This window comes from Stegodyphus dumicola, chromosome 7 (genome assembly GCF_044657685.1).
Source record: "Stegodyphus dumicola isolate Sdum_Otavi_A_Nest chromosome 7, ASM4465768v1".
NCBI lineage: Eukaryota > Metazoa > Arthropoda > Arachnida > Araneae > Eresidae > Stegodyphus > Stegodyphus dumicola.
In genome coordinates, this window is record NC_140774.1 from 63,258,961 (window position 1) to 63,277,357 (window position 18,397).

At 32.8% G+C, this 18,397-nt stretch overlaps 1 long non-coding RNA gene across 1 annotated transcript in view; it reads right to left on the reverse strand.

The window, feature by feature from the left end:
• Positions 1-17,840, reverse strand: part of LOC146996211 (uncharacterized) — a 55,182-nt gene extending 37,342 nt beyond the window's left edge. The window contains exons 1-2 of the long non-coding RNA XR_015042063.1: positions 17,554-17,840; positions 17,302-17,398 (exon numbers count right to left, since the gene is read on the reverse strand). This is a non-coding gene — a long non-coding RNA (uncharacterized LOC146996211). The remainder of the gene's footprint in view (positions 1-17,301; positions 17,399-17,553) is intronic.
• Positions 17,841-18,397: the final 557 nt, after the last annotated feature.

Genomic DNA, 18,397 nt, shown 5'->3' on the forward strand with positions numbered 1-18,397 from the left:
ACTTGGAATGATAATTTTTGCCGCTGATTTTCTTGAATGAACAAGTACTGTAGTTGCAGTTATCTTGTTTTTCTTATCATTTTAAACTAAATTCAGCTGATTGCTGTCATTTTCAGCACGCAGATTTCTCGCTATAATGTTAATTCAGAAATAAGTATTTTTTAGCAAAACATTCTTTCCCTATTAGCGAGCGTTCATCGCTACTTCTGCCGCCATTAATTTTTAGTCACTGCACCTGATTGCTCCTTTTTCACCACGTGACCCCAAAGCAACCGCAGACATACGGATAGAAGTTGAACATTGTTGAACTCCATCCGTATGTCATCCGTTACCGCACACCGACCGGATTGCAGATGTCAATCAAAGTGAATTCGCTCGCTGATTGGAGAAACGCATACGCACCGCAACGCATACGCAGTAGTGGAAACGGGCCTTTATACTCAAGGCCTGCCAGACTGAAGGAAATTCCGGTTCCCAGTTTTCAGTGGCTTTCGCGAAATTCATCACTAGGTGTCGCTCGCATTCTGCTACACTTTTGTTATACATTCTCTATTTGTAATGTGGCTCGTCATTAACAAAAAGTGTATTTTATTAAAACGTGCCGCTGTAACTAATAGTAACATAGGATTGTATATTGTTACGTACTATACTGCAAAGTTTTCTTCCTTTAAAAAAATGTTTACGATTGTATTTAAATGATTATTCGCAACATATAACTGTAGGACGGATAGCATTTCCATCAGTTTCATGTAATACAGATTTAATACAAATACATAATACACAATTTCTTAAACAAAAGCCACCATCACGTAAAATTTTAAAGCTTTAAAATTCTTTTGATATGTTTCTTTCACTCAGCTTTTGTGCTTAAACAAGCTTCTTAATGTGTGTGTATGTGTGTTCAGCTTCATATCATTTTTTCGTCTTTCTGAAATAAAAATATCATAATTTTTTTAATGAGACTGGAGATAATCTCGGTTTTCTGCATAAATGATATTTTAACCTATCATATATATATATATCAATTTAGTGCAATTAAAATTTAAGAATGAATTCACGTATATATTTTATAAGAGATATTAACTGCGTTAGCTTTTTTACGAAATTTATTAATTTTTAGATCTCGTATTTGTTATGTTTGATCCAGAAATATTTGAATGCTGTCTGTACTAGCTTCAAAAATTTAAAGCGCATATCTCATTGTTATTAGTGTGATGTATGAGTATGCTGTGCATGAATTTATGTCTACCTGGTTGAGTGTTTTGTGGTAACACTTGAAGTAATAGAGATTCATGTCGAATCCGTTAATCCATATATCCTTTATTAATCCATATATGTAATTAATAGAGCTAAGACTTTTTGTTTTAGGGAATATGGCTTTATTTTTAAAATATGCTGTCAATGATATTGAAGTACTTGGTATTCAACACTAGCAGTCTCAAAATTTTATATTCCCTCCCTCCCAAACTAGTTGCTACACTTAGGTCCAAAGTTTTGTCCCAATTAGGTGCTACATTTCAAGTAGGTGGAGTCATAAATAACTTTCGATGCAGTTTAGTAGATGGACATCAGTAAAATTATAATGTATACTACAAGGACTGTAACGCTGCGTTACTAGGTTTTCATTCTCAGTTTTTACTTTCCACAAATGTAGCACTTATTTTGGGACAATTTAATCCTCGCAAATTTAAACGGTTCCCACGGTCATTAAGTCGTGCAATTGCAGATATATATATCTGCAATTGCGCCTAATGGCACGGAAGAATGCCAAGGTTCATTTATATAAACAGAAAATCCTTCCATTCGCTTAATATGCATTGATGTATAATTTTTCCTTCCATTTTATATACAAATATAATATGTATATAAGAACAAATAGTAAAGCTAAATTAAATTCAAATAATTCTCTAGCGCCGTTGCTGCAAGAAATGAAATTTAAATCTAACAAATATTCTCGCATTCGTAGAAAGCTAATTTAAATTTAAATTTTAATAATGAAAATTAGCTTTATACAAATGAGAGAATATTTGTTAAATTAATATATATATATATATATATATATATATATATGCGATACATGGTTTATCTGTTGTTACGTGATAGGTATAAATCATGAATAAATAAAATATTGATATAATCATGAGCTCCTAAAATTGTAAAAAATTTTTGATTCAAATTCAATAGGAATATTAAACACGCGTACGCGATGCTATATTTCAGTGATTTGATTTATGACATTGTTGCATGACCTTTTAAGACAAATATTTTAATCGTAAAATTCCTATTGACAAATAGTTTACAAACATATAACCTTTTAGAAAATTTCCATTTTGGCATAAGATCATAAGTGAAATTATGGTTATGTTTCTTCACATATCTGAAGTTCTAGAAAGGCCATTGCGTTTAAAATATCCATTAACTCTACCCATTTCTTTTTTCTATGCTCTTTACTAAATGTGCTTATGTATTTCAGCACATTATGTATGAGTTTAAATATTCAGCTTGGGATTGCTGCCTGAGCGGACAGTACACAACAGCATTTAAGAGATATCACCGAACAGCCTTACTAAATGTGCTATCCAGTTTACTGCTTAGCAGCGAATTTTTCGAAAAATTTCACCATTTACTTGAACTGGTTGATAATTGTTCTTTTTGGCTACCGCCATCCTGAGAGATAAGCACGCCCGAAACAGCACTTTAGACTAAAGAACTTATAAACCTATAGATTCTTGACCTATAGATTCTTTGCTTTTGATAACAAACTCGGGCAATTTAGTGGTGAGACAGTCTAGTTGCTGTGCAATAAACGTCCCTTCCGCGCGAAATTTCCACTTCACTTTCCGCAGACGGAATTTGAAGTGGTCGGACTTGCTCTCCTGTTTGCTGTCGTGTGGAAAGAAAATCCCGACTGGTTTTCCAATATCGATCTCGACCGGTGTCCAGACTAGACTCCCAAGGCTGCGTTCAGACGGCGGCGTATAGGGCATAGAGGCATACTCATAAGGGCATAAAATACGGGAGTTCCGTTCCCAGAACGGAATGTAAGCCGTGGCCAATGAGAGGAGCTAAATTTGCGCATGCGTGGATGTGTCTACAACTTTCCCGCGCTGTTCTCCTGCTCGATTGATTTCCCGCGAGCGCTCTGCTTGTCTTGTGACAGCGAAATCTTCTGCAGAACGCCGCTTCGTTTTAGCTTCGCTCTGATTGGTCGACGCTTATCCCAAACTTGGCGTAAAGTTGAAAACTTTGAACCCTATGCCACGAGCCCTAAACCAGATTTTGTGACGTAGCACAGACTGGTGGCTTTGGCAACGGAGCTCAGCTTTAACCACGTATGCCCTTTACGCCCCCGTCTGAACGCAGCTTATAAGAACCTGCCCAGAAGGCTGCCGATATTGCTCCAGGATAGAAGCGAAATACAAGCTGGTCAACCTTGCCTCACGTCAAGTCACATCTTAAACGTCGTCTGATCCAGACCTATGGAGTGACGAAGTCAGAAATGACCAGCTAGAAGATGGTAACATTAAACCCATAACTGACTTAATATAGTCTTTGAATAGGAAATCTACCATGCAAAATATTTTGATCTATAATCTATGAACAAAACTATATTGGGTACTCTGGGACACACTCCATATTCGAAACGGCGTCCTGTCCCTGATGTTGGAATTGGATGATGGACACGCATTCCGATGAGAGTTGATAATTCCAAGATCTCGGATCCCAGACATTTTTAGAAGCCGAGTAAGAAGATGTTTCTATATCTTGGCACTGGAGAATATAATACGATCTTCGTCGTCCTTAAAGATGCAGTTCGCCAGGAATGCACTTCGGAATAATAAAGAATTTGCATAGAGTTCGAGGGTGCTTCTGTTGAAGTAATGAAAGCGCTGATGTACGATAGCGTTGTCAATCATGAGATGCTTGTGCGAGTCGAAAAGAACCGACAAAACGCAACCGAGGGAAGCTGCAACATTATAATGTAGGAGCCCGTTTTGGACGCATCGCCTTTGATGTCTTGGGAACTCTGCCACGAACCGCTAATGGCAACAAATACAAGCTCTTTGTCATTTATTACTTCACATAGTGGCCTGAAGCGTATCCTACCCCTGATCCTCTACTACAGAGGCTGCCACTGTAGTAGAGGTAATGATACAATATTGGATTTTTAGGTTTGGAGTATTTCTTCAGTAACATTTCGATCAAGGAAGAAATTTTATTTCGGATGTAACTAAAAAACTCTGCAAACTACTCGGAATAGACAAAAACCGAACAATAACTTTACATCCACAGTCAGATGGCATGGTACAGAGGTTTAATAGAACTATCCTTAACAACGTCTTGTTGATGGTTTCCAAAAATCAAAAGGACTAGAACCAGAAGTTACCTCCGTTCTTAGTGGTCTATCGCAGTGCCGTCCATAAGAATCCCTATTATTCCCCATCCAAAATGCTCTTCGGTCATAACCTTCATCTTCCTTGTGATCTTTTGTTTGGTCATCCTCCGGATGCGCCGTAATCGTCTGAGAAGTATATTCCAGATCTTCAGCACGGCTTGAAATGATGCACAATTTTGCCCGAGAGTGAGTTAATTTGGGGCGGAGAAGAGGAAGACCCGATATGACACGAAAGCCACAGGACATTCATTCAACGTAGGTGACAAAATGTTATGTTATCTGACTGGACGGAAAGATTCCGATTCTTATGAATTACATGCACCCTGAGACGATCCTAACACAGTCCTAAGTAGGCTAAACGATCCGTAAGTCATAGCTTGGATCCGTTAAGTCATTAAATTCTGAGTCTAACGTTGTTCATTATGATAGGGTAGCCCCTCACTATGGCCTTAACACGTAATCCCCAAAGTGTACACGTAATTTGTAAATATTATACTGAGATCTTGTTCGAATTTATAAATAGCTTTGCAAATTCATGCATTTATTTATTGATTTAGTATTTGATGTGTTCTATGTTATTTGCTGAAATTATTGTTTTAGGATGAGTTTCCCTTAGTTTTAAGTATGGCTTCCTGTCCAGAGATTGTACTGCCCGGGACGTGAATTCCTTGGGAAGCGGCAATGTTATGAATTTTGAATATTGTTGTATGAAAATTCTGAAAACACTAAAGCTCTGTCGCTAAAATAAGAATACAGGATTAAGTATATTTAAATCTGATGTAAATGGCTCTCTCACTAAATTGGAGAGAAAAGGTATCACCAGATTGCGAACAGAGGTAATCTTACAATATTTACCCAACTAATTTTTGTCTCCAAATTTTGCAAGAAATCGCAAAAAGTCGCTACACTTTGCGATCGTTCGGCATAGTGGTCCACCCTGTATAACTGTAACTGATACTGTAATTGAAAGACTGTGATTGATCCTTATATGTAATTGTATCCGTATCCAACTTCAATAACCGTATATGATTTCCAATGATTTCGATATGTTATACAATAACTGCTCTCTGGTGAAGTTGTGAAATGACAAACCTAGTCAGTATATCATGATATATTTGCTTAGAAACGGTACATGTCTGTGATCTCGTAAAGTTATGTTTAAAAAAAGAATGGTCCGATTAGGAAGTCTGTTGTGAAGCCACACCAAACAATGACTTTTGGTGCATGCAACTGGATTTCTCGAACTGTATGTGATTGTTTAGATGTCCAAATTCGAGAAAGTATTGTCAGCCCCATTTAGGTGAAGATTTTTGGCTTGGAGAATTCTGTGGGACTTATGTCCCCACAGAAGTCTCCACCTCAATAATCGTCTATCTCCATCCCGGTAAGGAATTCCAGAGCAAATGCCATTCACTTATCATAGTCGTTGTGTTTTAATTCCTGCACTGGGTTTATATTGTATGGGTAGATGTCAAGAATTGTCCGCAAGATTTTCCATACTGTTGAATGAGTCAAATCTAATCGTCGCACTAGTCGCAGGGCACTGCTTCCACCATCAATAATTCCATCACAGCCGTCAACAGTATTAGCGCAACAGCAATAACGGTCTTAACAGCATTAGAAATTCACCGGGCAAACCAGTGTGCTGGGGCTTCTAATATGACAGTCACTTACAGAAATGGAATGCAGATGAATTACCATGGGGCCATTATGCTATTGGGATATCGGAGCAAATGTCCAGTTCATGCGTTAGTACGCGTCTGCCGTCAGCGATTGCGGTCGCGACATCAGTAAGTGTTTGCTCTGATATCGGTTTTGTTCTTTACCAAACCGAATTGCTAAGGAATCCTGTTCCTTGAAACTCATGCCTTTCAATGCATTACTTGATAGAGGGACTTTACGTAGATAGATACAGGCCTATAGATATTGATAGAGGGTCTTTACCTTTACTCTAAGTAGCCTTTACTTCACAAGTAATATGCATTGAGGTAAAGTGAGACGCATGTTTAACCCAGATAACATTCAGAATATCCCTCGGTGTTTTCCCCTAATTTATACAGACTGAGTTGCTGACGCTGTTATCATTTATGTAATTGCGCATTTGCATTTTAAAATTTTACATGCTTTTCAAGCAAATTTTCAGTTGTGCAATCTACAACAGCTCCCCGTTTTCCATATAAACGATTTTTGGAACTAATCACTAACCTTTTGTCCCATATCGTCATTAGTCTCATTAGTCTTGGTGGCATTCCAGCTGACAGATTAGCGTCAGTTAAAAAATACACCTTGTATTTCCGAGAAAATAAATAAGCTAATGAAGTATTGAATTTCACATCTCTAAGATACCATTGCTTATGTGCTGTCGCCTTACAAAGTATAATTTTCTTATATCTAGTTCTCTAAAACCACATATTATCAAGATTCTTCTAGTCTGTCATTATTTAATTTGTGATTAATAAGATAAGGCATTTATTCTTTAAATTATGATTATGTATAATATTAAGCTATATGATTAGTTATCCTACGCCCTTTGTTTTAGTGCACTTTGTGTCTATTCTACGATTTTCTAAGTGGATCAATTTCACAAACTGCGTAATAATTTGTGTTAAACTTAGAAGAGATTTATAGATGCCCATCAAATTTGAAACCAGTTAATGATGATCTCGAATTAAATTGTATTAAATGTTATCAGGGGTGTTTGTGGGACCCCAAAAAATCCCCTGAAACTTTTACGGACTTACTACCGACATTTTGGAGTTTCGAGAAGGATGGGGGGAGAAATGAAAAATTACAATTATGAAGTATTGAATGACCTAATTATAAAAGTTCAATGAATTACTTTTTTGCAAAATTAATAACCATAAATTTTCAAACATATAAACTACTACATTTTATGTAAATATTTTAAATTACCCGAATTAATTCTTTTAAAAAAATTATCTAATTTCTGCTGCTTTTTTTTATTTTCTGATGTTTGTGAGCTTGTCTTTCTTTTGTGGTGAACTTCATAATTGCAGGAAGGTTGACTTTTATTTTCCTCATTTACAGTTGAAGAAATTTCCTCGAGAACTGCACATGCAGATGTAGAAGCAGTTTGCTTTTCTGCTAATGTAGAAGGTTTTTCAGAGACTTTTATAGGTGACTCATCTGAAATACATGTTTTAAGTCCTCTTGATATGTTTTACAACTTCTGTTCATATTCAGTAAGAGATCTTTGTGAATTGGATCAGTCATTCGATTTTTTGAGACATATTTTTCACATGAGGTTTCTTTAGAAGCCATTAAATCATATTTAATAGTCTGCACTGCATCTAGGGAATCAATCTTAAAAGAGGTTCTATACTAGAAGAGAAACACGCTAATGTGACAATCAAAATCGTAAAAAACAACCTTATATTTAGCGTAGGTATAATCACGTGGTTATAACTAGTTATAACCACGTGCAGTGCTGATAAGCACCACGTGTTTCTGTGATTCCTATTTTCTTCTTTCTATGTATTTCTTTCTCCTGATGAGGAGGGACCTTTAGCTGCCCTCGAAATCGATTGAGTGTTTCATTATACCTACGCTAAATATAAGGTTGTTTTTTACGATTTTGAGAGGTTCTATAGTCAGTGACAAGTGTATCCATTAACCCTTTCAGGGGCGGTGGTTTCGCCTTGAAACCGCATTTTCAACATTTTTTTTAAATTTAGAAAATTTGGTTTCATTTTCTCAAAACCGCTGCTAAAATTAAATTTCTTCTTAAAGCTGATAACAGATGGCAGCACTAAACCTTTTTGGGCATCCATTAATTGATACGAATTGTTCAAAAATAGCTTGTTTCTGTCATTATTCATTTTGGGCTATTTTAAGAACAAAAAACCCAACAATTTTTAATTTTTCCACAATATATTTTATAAGCAGGCATCAATGATTAATGAAATGTCCTTAGTTCACAAAAAAAGTAATGGAACCCTTTTAATTTTGAATGTTTTCAGCGCGGTTTCAGTATGAAACCACCCCCCTCTGAGACATCGAAAAAATAATCAGATGACGCAGTCGCGAGATTTTTTACAGCTGTGTTTATTGCTTTCGGATCACTGCTGTAAGCAGTTGCATCATATCATCGTTTGAGTGTCTTTAAAGATGAGGATTTATGGAGCTTTTGAGAGAGGAAAACATTTCTTATTTTTTACAGAGACACAGAACACCCTGAAGAACACTCACAGTTTTTATTCTGCTTCTCTTAGCCGTCGCTTTTCTCATTCTTCTAGTTCATAGTAAAATATTTGTATACATCTAAATTTATTATATTTCCAGATATAATTGTCTTAGTTTTTAACATAATTTTTAAAAATATTTCATAGTTTTATGTAAGTAATTTAGTGCATCATTAGTTACTTTTTGTCTCATATTTTTGTTTCCTGTTTTAAATTTTTTATTTATATTTAAAAATACGTGTTTATGCAAATATTACTTACTTCATTAGTTTTTCAGTAATTTACTAGTATAATCTGCAATGTGGGTTACGTTCAAATACTTTCCAGCAAAGTAAAGATAAATAAGCAAATGCTTAGTCTTAAATGCTCTAGACGGGCGCTGGTTTCAAGGCGAAACCGGTCTCCTTTCCATAAAGGGGGACGAAAAAAAATTTTTTACACTCATTTATGTTAGGACCATTGCATGTCATTATGCTTACTTTTTCAGAACTTTTAAAAATTTATAACATTGCTCCCCAGGTTAATGCACTTTCCACTAATGGGCTATGGAAGCAGTTAAGGCAGGCTTTGACCAATTTAGCCAATGTAGGATACTTATAATCATTTGTGAAATGATCTTTTAAATTAAAAACTTTAGACCAATATTTATCAATTGTACACTTGACTTAATTTCCACTTTCATCAGATGTGTAGAGCATTTCTTTGGTGATATCAATATCACTCTGGTATAACCTTATTTCAGCTTCTACTTTTGACTTTTCATTATCACTAAAAATATGGGACATAAAAGATGATAATTTTTCAAAAGCTAATATTTTACTGGTTTTACCTCTTAGCTCTGGATCTAATGCTGTAAAACTAATTAGATAGGAATTTTTAAGGGGTAATTTCTGTTTCATATGCTGTGCTGTATTAGTATAAGCTTTCATCAGAGAAATTTGGAATTCTTTTACTATTGGATGATTTTTTGATAATTTCTTCAGGAGATTGGAAGCTTTTGCACCAGTAAATATTACTTTGCTAGGTAGATGGAATTCTGGATTTGTGACATCAACCTTTAATAAATCATTATAAGATGTGCACTCTATATTTTCTGGCTTCATAAAAAAAGAGAAAAATTTTGCCATCAATTTATAAATACTGGAATGTATTTAATGAAGCATTGGTTTTTTTGTTTCAAATAATTTAATATATGTGTTGAACTCTGGTAATACTGCTGAATATAATGCCATATGCAATAAAGTTTTGTTTTGCATAACAAATAACCCATTTAGTATTCTTTTTTTCCGAGCTAAAGCATCCTTTGTGAGTTCTTGGGAATGCAAGCAAGAATACACTCCTTTAACAATTTTTTTGTGAGCTGCGGAAATATTTCTTTTATTGCATACAGTTTCAACATAAGAAAAATAATCCCCTTTATCAGTTTTATCCAAGTAGTGAAAATAAATTGCAATAAGAGCATCCCACAGATCTTTGATTCTTTCTAAAACACATAAAATGTACACCCACCTATGGTCTGGTCTCTTCAAGGGCTTAAGTTTTTTAATGGCAAAGGATTCACAGATTTTGAAAAATTTTCTCTTTTACTGCAGCTTTTCATATCAAAATAGATGTCATCAAACAAATCTTCTAAGTATCTATCAAAACATGAAGCAAATTTTTTTGCACAGTTATTAGCTGTGTGACATGTGTCACCATCAATATCTAATAATTGGGGTGCTTTGTTTGATCGTAGTCTGGTTTCAACACCCTTTTTTTTTCACACATGGTGTTACATGAGTCCATTAATACACTAATTAAGTTTGCCCATGGAATATGATTATCTTCAATAGTATTAACAACTGCTTTAAAAACAGCTTCTGAATTGCAAGATTCCATCTTTAGAGATGCAAAATGATGAACTACAACTTCATTTTGATTGTTGTCATAAAACTGCACCAATATTGCCAGTATCTTTCTTGAACATTGCTAGTACTTTCATCCAAATTCAGAGAAAATGGAGTCTCCTTTAAAGTTTTAATGATATTTTCCTTAATAGTTTTTGCAAGCCCATATTCCATCTTATAACATGCAGTAGTCCTGGACATATCCAACGAGTTTAGTGCCGTCTGTTCGCGGCTCAACTGTTTGCAGAGTTCAATTAAATTGGGAGCTACATTGAAAGAAAGAGAATTCTCGGCGATAAACGAAGTTATTAATACCTCTTGGCGTGCTTTTCTTGTCACTATATCCAATGGCCGAGCATCAGTCTCCAGTAAGTCATCAGTATTTTTTGAATTAGCATAATTACTTAAAGTCATTGAATGTCTAATGCACTTTGAATATTTTAAGTGCGTCACAGTTTTAGAATGATTTGTGAAAGCCTTGAATCCTTCCCCACCATACTTCAGCAGTGAGTTACAAAAAACACAATATGCTTGTCCAGCAACATTTATTTTCTTGCACCATGTGCCGATGGTATCCCCATTACCATCTCTCCGTTCAATCCAATTCCACCTAAATGCATTCCGGACACCTTCTTCTAATTGTATAATATCAGTATTTATATCGAGAAATTTCATAGTGAAATTCTCTTGCGTACATAAATAAAAAAATATTTCAATAAACGAAACGAAAAATTTACACGTGCATCAATAAATGAAACGAAAATTTTACACAGCGGAGAAAAAAAAGTTGAGAAGCGATCAATAACAAATAGCTAATACGGCGAAAAATCCCCCTTCTCTACTTATTGGTGCCACGCCAGGAGAGATAAGACCTTTGAACCCAGAGTCACGTGATCGCACATCTGGTCGAACGAAGTCTCTCCCTTTTTTTTCTGCCGCGCCTACTTGCCGAAAAGAATTCAGAAGAGAATGTCCGAGAACCGGGGGAATGAGTCATAACTCGCAATAAGGAAAGATCAAAAAAGAAGTTTTTCCCCCCTTTTCACGCATTATCACTGCCTTTGGAGAAAGAAAGGAAAAGTTTTCACCACACACACTGACCTTGCGTTTTCTGCTTTCAAAGCAAACAAAATTACCCAGATCAAAATAAATAATTCATTATTATTCCTACTTCCTTTTGAACGAGGATCCCCGGAATTTCCGGGTATCGAAGTTCAAAATCCCCGGAATTCCGGGGTTTCCCCGGAGCACAAACACCCCTGTATTATGTAAGTTTTAAGCGATTCAAAATGACTGACAATCAGTTGATGATAATTTTCACTCATGTACTCCATCGACTTAAACTGACGAAATTGACGAGAACAAAGTGTAATTTTCATTGAAAAATAATCTTACAGGAACTATGAATTTTTAATTGATTTCATTGAAATATAATTTTACAGGAGCTGTGGATAATTTTATAGACGCATTGTGGATTGTCAGAACAGAAAAAAGACTCGGGATTTATTAGATTATCATAAAACTTGTTGTTGCTTGAACTTATACAGAAATTTTAAATAATAGTTAAAATCGTTTTATTTGATTTTTGTATTATTTGGAATGGCAACGAAAAGATTATTCAATTTTGTTCTAAATATAGTTTATGCATACTAAGAGCTTTAATGAAGATTATTTTTGAATTAAAAAGTGGATTAAAATAATTTAAAGAGACGGAGGTGCTACTTTGGTAGACGGTTGCACGGATTTTTGGCGATTTACGTTGGCGCAATTGTTGGCGCGATTTTTACAATCGTCAGCCATCTTGAAAAACGCTGTTTTTACGCATAGTAAAGTATTCGAAACTAAAAAAAAAAAAATAATAAATATCGTTAAAAGTAATGGATTAATTTTTTGTTGAAAATGTCGTTTTTTAAGATGGCAAGCAAGTGTAAATAAATACATTTATTATGAGTATAAAATACTAAAGTAAGGCTATTATTACTTTCATATAGCAAAAAAGAGAATAAAAACATTGTGCCAACGTTTAATTAGATTAAAATATTACTGAAATTGAATATCGAATTAAAAACCATCCTACCAACATTTAAAAGAATTAGAATATTATTAAATTCAAATACTTTAAAATACGTTATATAAAATATAATTAACATTAAAACATATGTGACAATAATTATCTCAGCAATTTTTGAAAATAGTGTATTATTTTTTTTAACAAAAATTGAAGTATACAATTATAAAATAAAAGAAAAATATGTACTTACATTTTTTTTGAGTAATTTAACCTCTTGTTTATTGATAAGTACCACAAAAAAAAATCGAAATCATAATTGAATCGGCTCTTTTAACCATCTTCATCTGTTATCCACATATCTCGCACTTCATTGAAGAAGCAATTAGCCAGGTTTCCTCCAAAAATTTTAAATAAATTTCCTCTGACGCTATTAACAATTTATAAATAAATCTTTGATTAGGAAAGACAGGTTGGCCAAAACAAGGTCTCAAAGGGCAATTTTTTTATTCCGATACCAATAATTCTTGGTAATTACCAATAACAACATTCATCTTCGAAACAGAGATATCCAATCCATTTGAAATCTGACGAATTCGAAGAGATGAATAATAAAATTTTAAAATGGCGCAGTAATGCACAAATATTCAGTAACCAATCAGGGAGCTGATTACATCACGCATAGAATTAAAATTATTTAAATAATCATTCATAATAAAATCATTTTTAAAACAAATGCAAAATTAAATTGTATTTTAATATTTAACAGCCATAAATAATGTTTAAAACATTAGATTAAATTTATAGATAATTATAAAACCAATGACTTTTTAAGTAAGGTGACGTCATTCATTACATCATCAACAACATAAAATTATATAAAATATTATAAACAACAAAATTTTTATTTCAAATAAAAATGTAAAATTAAATTGATTTTTAATATTTCGAAGCCGTGCAACCGTCTACCAAAGTAGCACCGTAACTTTATAATGTATTCTCTATAGATATAAGTATAATAAATTCTTTATATTTTAAGTTATAATAATACAGTAAGTACATTGTACCAGTTATTAAAACAGTAAACAACGTTGCAGTCTCTCATATTTGTATTTCATACAGCTTCAGTATTTTCAGAGATTTTTAAGCTTTAGAATTTATACAAATAAAAAAAGATTTTTATTATTAAATTTATTGCGGCAATTAATACTCGTATATCAGAATGTTGCAAATTATTGCGCGTCTTTTAAATAAAATAGTATATACTCCAATATGCGTGAAATCTATTAATACGAGTATAAGGGCTTAATAAATTTCAAGACTGACCTCCCCCCCTTTGATGATTTTTTTAATGCTGGATTATATTCCGGATAGCTACTAGAAAAATACTAACTTCTTCTTTTGTGAATGATTCAAAGTAAAATAAATCATACACATGATTTTGATTTTTGGTTTTATATTGACATAATATTATTTGCATTTTTAGTTTAAAAGGATAATCATTTAAAGAACACAATATTCGATAACAGACGATTTAAAAACTACCATAAATCGAGTTCAAGTTCTTAAAAAAAAAAAAAAGCTAGTTCTACGGTTTTCGTCTGGTTTCTCTCTGTTGCCAATACGTTCGAATCAATAACTATTTCCCTCTTTTTTTTTTCTTTTTCTTTTACCGGAGTAGTTGCCAAAAAATTTAAATTCTTATTATCGAACATTTTAATTTTATCATTTTTACAAATTACCTTGTTGCTACGTAATGACACAATTCCTTAGGTACTAGTAAGTAGACAAGTTTCATTATTTTCTAAAAATTTTAAACTTTACGTTAAAAAAAAATAATAAATATTTTTATTGCAGATCAACATCATACACAACTTTTATATCACTGTTTCTTAAATTATTAAATCACGTCATATTCTATAGTCATACTTGAATTCTATACATTCTACAAATAAAAAAAAATCTAATTTTTCACAATGAAAGAAAATAAGTACTTCAAATTTGGAACACTAAGCAATGCTTCACACACACACACATATTATCAATGAACTCATACTATCAAGTGCAATTGCGATAGCAAATACTACGTATTAAAATAAAAAAAAGTAAGTTATTTATAGGGTCAAATTTTGCTACTATTGAGTAGATTGTCGGATTATCGATATTTTTCGGAAAGCATTATCAACATATCAAAACCAAACAATTAAAAATACAATAAAAAAGATGTCTAAAGTATAAATTGCAATTAAAACAATGCAAATTTAAAATACACAAACGACACATTAAACATTGCATATAAAGTACGTTACATTACAGCTCGGTATAACATACAGCCTCGCTTTGTCCATGTGCACAACGATCTGTATTCGCTCGAAAAACTTCAAAAACTTGTAAAAACTTGGTTGTCGATGTACACATCCATCTATTTTTACTTAAAAAAAAATCAGAGAATTGCACAAACTTGGCATTGCGCACTGCCTTGGCTTTGTACATGTGCAAGTCGATTTACTATTTTACTTAGAAAACATTAAAGAATTGCACAAACTCGGCATTACGCTCTACATTGGCTTTTCCCATGTGCCCATCGATCTATTTTCACTTAAAAATGCATCAAAGAATTGCGCAAACTCGGCTTTTCCAATCTTCTAGGATTGAGCCAAAAAGAAATAGAAAATATTTAAAATAAGCAACTTTAAAACGAAGCATAGAAGCAAAATTTTTTCACTAACCCTTTCCAGGAAAAATGTAAAGTCTTTTTGAGGGGTTTTATATATGTATATATATATGTATATTGAATTTATCTCAGTGGGAAACCCTTTTGGACCCCCCTCATCTTTAAGTAAATTTACTAACGTTTTATAAGCCGTTTCCGTAATATATGCAGAAAAATGGCAAAAACCCACAGAGGGGAAAACACAATTGATTAAAAAAAGAACAACCACATTAGAACATTCAAACTGCAACAGAATTAACTGCTCAAATTAACAAGTAAAAATTCAAAAAAAAAAAAAAAAAAAAAAGAAGAGAAAGCTTTCAGATTTTACATTACGCCCTAAGGGGCTTTTATTTAATGTTTTGTGTGTTATCTTTCTTTATCAAATATCATGTTCTTTACACTTATAATTTTAAAATGAGCATAGCTTTAAACTTCCGATACAAAGTTTTGCGGTCTGCACATAAAAATGTTTTTTTTTTTTTTTTTTTTTTTTTTTCACCGTACTGTGTTGCCGTTGCTCGCTTTGAAATTGTTGAGCTTGATAATCAAAAATTCGTTCAAAATTTACAAAATATGAATCAGATAATAAAAAAAATTCCAAATTCAAAGTTTGGGCTTCCAGATGCCTATATTAGGTTGGAATCGTACGTTATTCAAAATTTGATGGCTCTAGGTACCGTTGTTTTATCACAATGCGAGAAACATTTATGAAGATTTTTCAATATTTAATTTCTTTAAATATAACACAGGGCGATAGCATTTAGTGGCAACAGAATAGAAACACAGCTTCAAAATATCGGGTAGCCATGTTGGCGCGTTTATTGCCCATTGAAAAACAATCGCCAAGCAGTGGGCTAAACCGCATTTCAACCAAACATCGTTAAAAATAATCGATTAATTTTTTGTTGAAAACGTTGTTTTTTAAGATGGCTGGCAAATGTAAATAAATACATTTACTAAGAGTATAAAATGCTAAAGTAAGGTTAAATTATTACTTTCATATAATAGAAAAGAAACGCCGCTATAAAAACATTGCGCCAACATTTAATTGGATTAAAATATTACTTAAATTGAATATCGAATTAAAAACATCATACCAACGTTTAAAAGAATTAAAATATTACTTAAATGCAAGTACTTTAAAATAAGTTTTATAGGATTTAACTATTTAACATTAAAACATATGTGGCAATAAATATCTCAAGAATTTTTGAAAATATTGTATTAATTTTTAAATAAAAATTGAAGTATACAATTATAAAGTTAAAGAAAATTATATACTTACATTTTTTTAAGTATTTTACCTGTCGTATATTGATAAGTACCAAAAAAAAAAAAAAAAAAAAAGAGAGATCTTCATCTGTGATCCAAATCTTGATTCAAGAAGCAATTAGCAAGGTTTCCTCCAAAAGTTTAAAATAAATTTTCTCTGACGCTTGTAACAATTTATAAATAAATCTTTGATTAGGAAAGCCAGGTTGGCGAAAATAAGGTCTCAAAGGGCAATTTTTTTTATTCCGATGCCAATAATTCTTGGTAATTACCAATAACAACATTTATCTTCGATACGGACATATCCAGTCCATTTGAAATCTGAGGAATTCGAAGAGATGAATAATAAAATTTTAAAATGGCGCGGTAATGCACAATTATTCGGTAACCAATCAGGAAGCTGATTACATCACGCATAGAATTAAAATTATTTAAATAATCATTCATAATAAAATCATTTTTAAAACAAATGCAAAATTAAATTGTATTTTAATATTTAACAGCCATAAATAATGTCTAAAACATTAGATTAAATTTATAGGATTAATAAAACCAATTACTTTTTAAGTCATGGACCTTGTAAGAGATATTATATAATTCTTATAAGGTCCATGTTTTAAGTAAGGTGACGTCATTGATTACATCATCCAAAACATAAATTATACAAAATATCATAAACAATAAAATTTTTATTTCAAATAAAAATGCAACATTAAATTGATATTTAATATTTAGAAGCCATAAATAATATTTAAAATACGGAATTTTTCATAATAAAACGCATTATTTTTTAAATAAAATGACAACAAAGTATCGGTTACCATAAATAACTTGTCCAGGAATGGGTTTACCATAAGTCATATCTCTCGCCAAAAAAAATTCACCAAAATCCGTGCAACCGTCTACCAAAGTAGCACCCTGGATATATTTAAGGAAAGTACTCGAATTAAAAACTTCTTACAAGAATCGATTTAGGCAATTTGAAACTAAGTCAATTATTACGAAAATTCAAATTTGTTGCAACATCGGATGTGTCCGAAAAGTTAATCAAACGTTATGGTTGGAGAAATTACCTGATTCTATGCGTAATATAATACTTGTTAGTGACGACGAATTACCCAAGTTGTAAATCATGGCTGATAAAATTTCAGATATGACACGTTCTAATGAGATTATTGTGTGATAAAATTTCAGATATGACACCTTTTCATGCGATTTATGGTGTATCAATAGCTGGTAATTGCTTGAATACAGAACTGTTAAAGAAAATTCAATCTATTGAACAGCGAATTGCCAAAATGACTCTTCATCATATATTGACACCACGAATAAAGAACAGCTCTCAGTCCCGCAGACGATCTCGCAGTACTTCTAGGAAAAGATTTAATCTTAAAGTAGAATATTCTTTTTATCATTTCTGTTTTGGTAACAAACGACATCAGGATAAATGTACTCAGCCGTGCAGTTGATCAACTGATAGGTCATTCAACCAGAGAAACATCAATGCGCAGTAGAGAAGGCGGCAAGCTCTACTGTCAATGATGTTCCAGAGAGTCGCCAATTTATCAGAGATAAAAAATCGAAAATGCGTTTCTTAGTGGATAGTGGGGCAGACGTTAGTATTTTACCCGCATCAACACAAGATAAACAATCCGCGGATTTCAAATTGTATGCAGCGGATGGTACCGAAATCGAAACATATGGTATTGTTTTAATTTTTGCATTTAGTTTGCTATTTTTAGTAGAATTATAATTAAAATTGTTTTATTTCCCCGTGCAATGCAGCACGAGACATATTTTAAGAGAAAGGCCGGAAAAGTAAAAATACAGGAGCACGCGCATTTAACATTTAATAAATAAATGTAAAAAACTTTAAGAAGCCGAAGAAAAGCATCTCAGTTCAGTTGTTTACAAAGT